Source organism: Lutjanus erythropterus, unplaced genomic scaffold, assembly GCF_056507025.1.
Source record: "Lutjanus erythropterus isolate fLutEry1 unplaced genomic scaffold, fLutEry1.hap2 Scaffold_156, whole genome shotgun sequence".
Lineage (NCBI taxonomy): Eukaryota > Metazoa > Chordata > Actinopteri > Lutjaniformes > Lutjanidae > Lutjanus > Lutjanus erythropterus.
The window spans coordinates 202,478-210,944 of NW_028146633.1; the positions used below are offsets into that span (position 1 = coordinate 202,478).

At 40.0% G+C, this 8,467-nt stretch overlaps 1 pseudogene; it reads right to left on the reverse strand.

Annotated features, from left to right (window-relative positions):
* Positions 1 to 5,053: 5,053 nt before the first annotated feature.
* LOC146304300 (E3 SUMO-protein ligase ZBED1-like) lies at positions 5,054 to 7,471 on the reverse strand (annotated as a pseudogene).
* Positions 7,472 to 8,467: the final 996 nt, after the last annotated feature.

Sequence of the window (8,467 nt, forward strand, 5' to 3'; positions counted from 1 at the left end):
TTGCCGTAATGTATTTTGTATATTTTCCACAGCTCATAATTATAACAACTTGATGATTTTGACTTAAGTAAGGCTCGCGATCGCTTAATTTCATATGGAAGAAGAGTCAAATGATGCAACAAATGCCCCTTTTATATGAACGCGCACAGAGTCTGAAGACGAAAGCCTGGATTAACAAAGTGAGTTGATAACCACCATCATGATACCCGTTATCTCTGATTGCAGTTTTAGACTTTGTCGTGCAAAGAAAGCCTGGCTGTGTTGAGCTTCCTTCGTAGCACAGCCCCCTGCTGTCTACAATGATTTCAGTGTTAGTACGTTGAGCAATGGCTTCCAAAAATGATTGTTCGGGTGTGAGGGAAAGTTAACTTTGTTTAGTTTTCCTAAAGAGGCGAGCACCAGGCAGAAGTGGATAGAGTTGCTTTTTCCCGGCCAGCAATGGAAAAATACCTCCGTGTTTGTCTGTCTTTGGCACTTCACAGGGGACTGTTTTGTCAACACGGGCCAATACAAAGCTGGGTTAGCTGGTAGCTGAGCTCAGCAGCGCTTGTCAGCCCTTCGGAAGTCCTCGGGAGTGTGACCAATCACAGCGGAGTGGGCTCGGCGGGAGGCATACATGGAGGAGGGCCAGGGGGTGGAGTAAATTACACAGACCGTTTTCGCGGGATGCAGAAAATACAAGGAAGAGATGCAGCGAGAGGCACAGCGTCCTGACGATCTACAAAGCTTTCTGTGCGGGCGAATGTGTGTAGCTGCTCTATAGGAGTCCAAAATCAAATACAAAGGCCCAAAAATGAGTAAAATAGGTCCCCTTTAAAGTCGACCTTTGCAAATTCTGCTTTTCTGTCTTTGTAAGACCTGTAATTGACAGTATATAGACATGTTTTTGTAACTTTTCTTTAATGGAAAATTAAATTGTACATTCCTTCATACAGTCATAATAAAACACTAGCTATGAAATAACTTTTACATTTTCTCCAAAAGTGCTCTGGATCACTCTTAGCCTTAGTCTTATTAAGTTTATGTACCAGAGGAAGCACAAGCTCTTGTGAAGTCATGGGTAGGCAGATGTAAACAAAACAGAGGCTGACTTGGTGCAACAGTTTGCTGTAGTACTGCTTAGCAGTGAGGAAAAAACAAAAGAAGAGACCTAAATGAGTCTGGATGATGTTTGGGGAGACATGGTCAGCACAGATTGTTATTATTCTTAAGTCAGAACAGGAAATGAGTTTTTAACTGCCACTGTGTGAACAGTAATATGCTGCCAGCTACACCGCAAAATCTGTATACTCAGATTAACACTGTTGGAATTGATTTTGAACACTTTTGAAATGTCTATATGGGTCCACACCACAGATAGTTAATTTTATTGTTTTTGGAGAGTTGGTATCTTAACACTAATTTAGTGTAATTATTGACACTTTTTGAGTTAAAATTCAACACTTCTTGCATTGCATGTATGCAGTGTTGATATTAATTCTCTCACATAGTAACTTGTATCTCTACAAGTGTTACCACTAACACTGTAAGGTGTTGGCTAATATAGCTTCTCTTAATTACTGAAAATGAACTTGAAAAGTACAATTTTCAACACTTTTTACACTTTTCAACAATATTGAAGAGTATATGCTTTCGTGCTTATTTATGGTCTCAAATGAGTGAGCTGGTTAAAAGCACAACATGTTGACTATTTTTCTCCCATATACACTATACAGCCCACAGCTAAAAGCACTACAGGGCTGTACAGTGCGACAATTTTCGTCACATTTGCTACTAAAAATCATTCTGTGCGAAGAGAAATACGTGTCCACTCGCACAAGTGCGAAGGAGTTGCGCTGGTATCATGTCTAAAAAAAATAGTAGGGAAAACAAGGCTATAGGCCACATACGGCCCGCGAGATAATTTCATGTGTCTGTTATGAATGGCCCGTCGGTAAATAGCACTCCCACCACTCATACTACAAGTCCCACAATGCACTGCGTCAGCTGCCGCGCAACTCGAGAAATAAATCAGCTTGCAGTCGCGAAGACGCGAGCTTCTGTCAAACGACAATGTAAACAGGTTTGTCTGTTTAGGCAACTGACTCAGTGCAAAGAAACACAAGTATATGAGGAGGGAGATGAGCTGCAGCTCCACCTGAAACCAGGTAAAAATAAAAATAAGACTGACCCACAGCAGAGAGAGAGAGAGAGAGAGAGAGAGAGAGAGAGAGAGAGAGAGAGAGAGAGAGAGAGAGAGAGAGAGAGAGAGAGAGAGTCAATATGGACAGATGTGTCGACTTGATATAAAAAACTTTTTATGATCATGAATCATAATATTATGTTGTCAAGTTGTAAGTCATGATGAAGAGTCCAGACTCTGTCTCTCCTCTTCATCTCCTCAGTGTGTGTCAGTGTGCAGTTTAACCTTTTCCTAAAATACTGCTGGTTCTGTGGTGTTACATTTTAAATCTGAAGCCTGCAGTGCACCATAGAAGCTACAGTTGACTTTTCTGTTGAAGTTCTCAGTGTGTTTTGGCCTTAATGTTAAATTGAGCAGGTCAATATGTTCATCTGTACCTGATGGACTGATGGGTTTGTAATATTATTATATGAGCATATTTTTATGCCAAATGCAGTGCCATTGAGGGTTTGCATGATTAAAATGTGCGATATCTTGTGTGCAGACAAAAAGCAAGCATTTTCAAATGTAACCCCCACCTGGATATGTGAGCTGAAATATTCTGAGCTGAAATATTCTCGTTTTCTTTTGTTATTGTTGAAGAAAAAAATTATTTTAAATCTTATTTATTTTATTGAGGAAAAAGTTTAATAAATGTTAATCCTGTTTGGCCCGCGACTTAGACTGTGTTTTAAATTTTGGCCCTTTCTGTGTTTGAGTTTGACACCCCTGCTATAGGCTGTCTCTTGTCCTATACGTCAGTTGTTGTAGCAATGCTTCACGGGAGTTGTAGTTCTAAGTGTGTACCGTCCTTCTCAGTCCGAATACAAAAGAACTACATTTCCAGGTAAACAAACCAAAAAAGCGCCTTTTTGTAAATATTGTGTGGCAGCAGGTGAACTGATGGCAGGGAATACGCCATACATCACAGGGAGTACAATCTTTAAACGTGACAATGTTTATAAACACAGTATTACAAAGCGACACATCGCCTGTAGAGATGCTCACCTCGCCTCAAGTCAAGTTTTTTGTAACATATTGTTCTGTTTTGAGTGTTCAATTTGAATGTTCAAGTACGTAAAATAAATAAGAATTGAAAGATCTGCTGCTGATTTAAAAATAATTTCAGTGGAAACGTGGAAAAAAAGTGGAAATAGTGTTACTGCAGTATTTTATCACTAAGAAATAACAAGATTTGTATGCATAGGCCTATGGTGAGTAAATGGCAGATTTTAGTGTTGAACAGTAAAAATGACTAATTTTACTATTTTTCTCAAAGATGAAACCCTAACATTACAGAATGCATGATTATAATCAGCAACTTTGAGATAAAAAATGTGGTTTGAATGGAAGTTAATTGTCCTTAACGTCTAAATCTGATGCTACACAAAAACTAATAATGCATCAAAGTCAGTATTTTGGTTAATCCTTGACATATCCAAGACTGATAAAAAAAAAATGCCCCAGCCACCCAACATTTGTTGTATGGAAAATATCTAAATTTCTTTGCTTTTTTTCATAAATAATAACAGTGATATCGAGTAATCAAACAGGCATTTAAAGGGTTAAACTTCTCAAAATGATTGAATGTGTAGTTTTGGGGGCAGGACTGAAGTTGTTTGAGAGATTTATGCAGAAAAAAGTAGAAAAAATATGAATCTGTACTTTTTTAATGTAGTTTTTATGGAGGTGGACATTTTTGTCCTTAACAACCAATTAGGATGGAAATTAAGACGAAGCCAGGGAGTTAACATTGTTAGAATTTCTGATCAGTATCGAATTTAGCCAATAAACAAGTTAAGTAACTGTCCAACTGTGTGTGCTACTAAATTTTTTTTTGTGCTACTAAAATTTTTAACTTGCTAGCACCAGTGCTACCACCTAAAAAAGTAAGCATACAGCCCTGCACTATGTAAAAGGATAGTCCATCCAGAAATGAAAATTTAGTCATTATCTACTCAAACTTAAGTCAGTTGAGGGTCGGGCATATTTTGTTAGTCTGCAAAACACTGCTGGAGTTTGACATGAAAACAGAGTTGCTGAATCTCCCAAACAATGTAAATGAATGGTGACCAGTTTTCAAACATTAAAAACAACTGGGGAGAGAAAAAACATAAAATTCCTCCATACTGGTGTAATCCAAGTCCCCTTGCACACCGTCACAACAAACACACCTAGTTAAGACAGTGTGCATGTGATCGAGGCTCAAACCTAAGGATCTAGAGTGAAGATTCAGGCTGAAACATGGTGTAAATAACATTCTTTTAGTCAACCTGGTGTGCTGGGTCTTTAGGAGACTTGGATTACACCAGACGAGTAATATGTAGTCTTTTTTTTTTCTCTTGTTTTTCCATGTTTGAAAACTAGCCATGATTCACTTCCATTGTTTGGAGGATTCTATAATGCTGTTTTCCTTTGAAAGTCAGCAGTGTTTTGTGGACTAAAAAACTAAACCTGATCTTCAGTTGGCATGAGGGCGAGTAGATAACAACTAAATTTTCATATAAAAAAAAAACAAAAAAAAAAAACAATAATTTTGCACACAATGGTTACACAAACAATATAGAAAAAACACAACCCTTTTTAGTGGGGTAACCGCCCAGTCATCTTGCTAGCTGGCAAGGTATGCTGGCCGTCTCATTAGCAGGACGACACATCTTAGGAGCAAATTTTAAACTATGCGCTATCCTGATGAATTGGCCACAGATTTTAAGTTTTAACTTCTACATTCTCACATAAAAGAATCTTAAAATTACATTCCGTAATGTGAGATGTACGAGGCACTAGACAATTAAAAAAAATAATAAAAAATTCTCCTTGAGCCTATAAAGAATGATGATTTATACCTGGGTCATGTCCTTGTTGCGCACGAGGAAAACCAGCATATTCACCTTATGTGGTTTCAGAGAGGATTGGAGAGGGGTAACAATATTTCCAGCTGCACTGAAAACTCTCTCCGATGGTGCACTTGTTGCGCAAATGCACATGTACTTGCAGGCGACTTTAGAGAGGAGAGGATATCTACCCTGGTTGTCACTCCACCATGCGAGTGGGTCTGCATTGGAGTCGATGGGGTCCTCCTGGAGGTAGCATGTGAGTTCAGTGTCGGCTCAAACTCTCTTGGGTATGGTTGCAGAGGTGGTTGTCCATGGCTTCAGCAGGTCTCTAAGGGTTTTCTTTTTAGCCACTGGTGGCACCGCTGTTTGCGCCGAGGACTCCTGTTGTGCAGCAGCTGACGCACTGACACCGCTCCCTCCGTCCTCCACGTCTAGTATTTCCTCAATCAGCGCGTACTTTGTCTCCTCTGTGTCATCATCAAAATTGTTGCCCTAATATGTAGGATCCAGCAAGCAGGCCTTTGCCAAAGTTTTTTGTAGGGCAGCTGGTCTGTACTTTTCCTCAAGAACACTGCACATCTTCCGCTTGATGTCCGCGGTCAGAGTGGTGTCCTCGTCCGATGGTTTTAAAACATCTTCAGTGAGGAGTTTCAGGATGGATTTAATGGATGAGACTGTGACATAGGTCTCGCCAGACAGCAGATGCGTAAATTCAGCCGCTGGCTTTAATGCCGTGTTCACCGACTCCAAAACCGCAATGTCCTGCCAGCTAGGCATGAGATGCTGATGCCACCGATCATCCAGAACTCTTTTTATAGCTGGAGTTTGCTCCAAGACTCGGTCCACCATTTTCTGTTTGGAGTTCCATCTTGTAGGACAGTCCTGCATGGACAGAGTGATGGCCGTTTAATTATGGAAGTGAAATTAGCCTGGCTACACCTACTTAGTAATTCTTTAAATGAATAGGCTGTATTTTAAATTATTTTTCATTTCAGTGTAATTTTTTCTAAACGAAAAATATTTTTTTAACCATCTCAGAAAGCCAGCAACTGGTTGTATGGGCAGTTTTAGGCTGCATCGATGTTTCATTGAATGAATGAATTGTGGGCAACATTTTAAAAGATTATTCATATTCACAGTATTCAGATTTTTAGTAAACCTATTGGGCCTATGTAATGATTTAAAATAGGCCTACATATAAATAATCCCAGCAAGACTGGGCTGGAATGAGCGTGGTCCGTCACTGGGGTCCTTGCAGAACCCTCTCGCCAAAGGACCCCATTACCATGATTACAGAGCACTTGGACCTGAATAAACAGTTAACACTGATTTGTGTTCACATTTTTTTATTTTAGCAACGGAACACTGTTTGTATTCATTTATTTATTTATGCATCTATCCATCCTGCCATCAGGCACGGCTTTATGGGTGGGCCTAACAGGCCTGGGCCCACCCACTTATACAATGGCCCACCTTAAATGACTGGGAGATATTTTCTTAACTTTTATTTTTAATTATTAAAATCAGGATTTTAATACACCCTTAAGACAAAAAAGTTTCCATCTGACAAAAAGACAACATTTATTCAGCTAGTATCACATGTGAGGTCTGGACCAATCACAGTGGGCCATAATTCGTCACACCAGATATGTTACCCTTGCACATGCACATCACACTATGGCGGTTGTTCGGCAGAAATGATGACCGGTGTACTGAGGAAAGCTTATCATTGTCTTATTTTATACATGCAAATGCCTTTTTCATCAAAACTAGAATGTCTATAAAATGTAGATAATACAGGAGGTAGAGCTGAATATTGCTGCCTGACTTGATGTCTTCAGATTACCTTCACAGCACAGATAAGTTTATGAATGAACAGTGCATTGCAGCGCGTTCTCTCTCCTGTTAAAAGTCATTGTAACTCACCCATCATTCTGATCGCTTTCTTTCTCTCTCTCCTTACAATGAATTGAAAGAGTAATCCAGCCAGATCAAATGAAAATGCATTAAAAGGAATAAAATGACAGTTCTTATTGAACTGATATACTGATCTACTTGATCTATAGTGAAAACATAGATAAGGAGATATCCTGTGCCATTTGAAATAAATATAAACTTCAGACCGGTGTATGGGTGTGTGAGAGAGGAGCGAGGGGGGAGACCCGCCCGTCATGGAGGAGAGGAGAGATGCATGGTAATGAATGTAATGAAACGATAGCAATGCAAACTAGCTCATTTGTGCATCACTGTCAACTACTGGGCTGAAGTGTGGAGCAGAAGTTTGTCATGCACGAGTAGATGAAAAATTTACTCGCACTGTCGCAAATTTTAGTTGCAAAATGCGACCATTTAGTCGCAGTCTGGAGCCCTGCGTGATGCACGCCAGCTGCTTCTCATCCAGGGGCCACTCATCAAATGCCCTGCGGCGAGCCTCTGCGATGTTGTCGGATGTGTGATTCTGGGGCATAAACATTGTTTTGAGGTAGCATGATTTTAGAGTCCAGTCTGTGGTCAGGTAATGTACAGTTAAACTCATGTAAGGAGTCATATATATGCTTGACCACATGTCAGTGGTGGCAGTGAAATAGTCCACTTGTCAAATTTTTGAAGCAGTGGCTTGAATGCCGGTTTCTCCACCATAGTAAACGGCACCATCTCCTCGACCAGGTACCGTGTAACAGCATCTCTTAGGCGTTTATGCCTGTCACTTTCAATGCTGTACTTGGCAACTCAAGGAGACTCCAAGCTGTTGGCTGGCACTGACATGAGCTGCTATGCGACTTGGTGTGGGAGGAGGCAGCCTCGCCTCCATAGTTGGATGGTAACTTGCTAGGTGAGACCTTAAAATAAAGTGTTTCCTCGTTTTACTTGGATCTTTTTGCCACAGATTTTAGAAACGGCCTCATCTAAATTAGCTGGTTCCCCCTTTTCATTTGGCTGAAAGCTGAAATGCTCCCAAAGGGGTGAAGTAACATTTGGTTTCGGTACAAGCGCAACTGCCATTGTCTCCTGTTCAACGTAAGGTGTGGTGAGGTCAGCTCATGTGCGGTGGTGACGGTGGCTCACCATGCAGTGCGGTGGGTCCCGATTTGATTACCCACCGATTTTCGATTATTAACGATTCTCGATTAGCGATTATTGATTTTCCATTTGACAACAGTAACCCAAAAATACACTACAAAGTTATTGCACAATTTAAAAAAACAGTCAGTTGCTGAATTACCTAATTCTTTTATTGAGTAACAACTCAAAGCACTTCCTGTGTAGTGTAGGTGTAACTTCAGAATTATTTGTTTTAACTTGGCAAAACATATTGTAGCTTTACTAGCTTATATACTGTAGAACACAGAAATGAACACAGCACATTGTGTTGTGATCAAGTTGTACTAAAGGAAGGCTTATAATTGTTCAGATCAGCAAAAAAGAAAAATGTGGTGGGATTAGGGTTAAATTATTTTAAAAATGCACT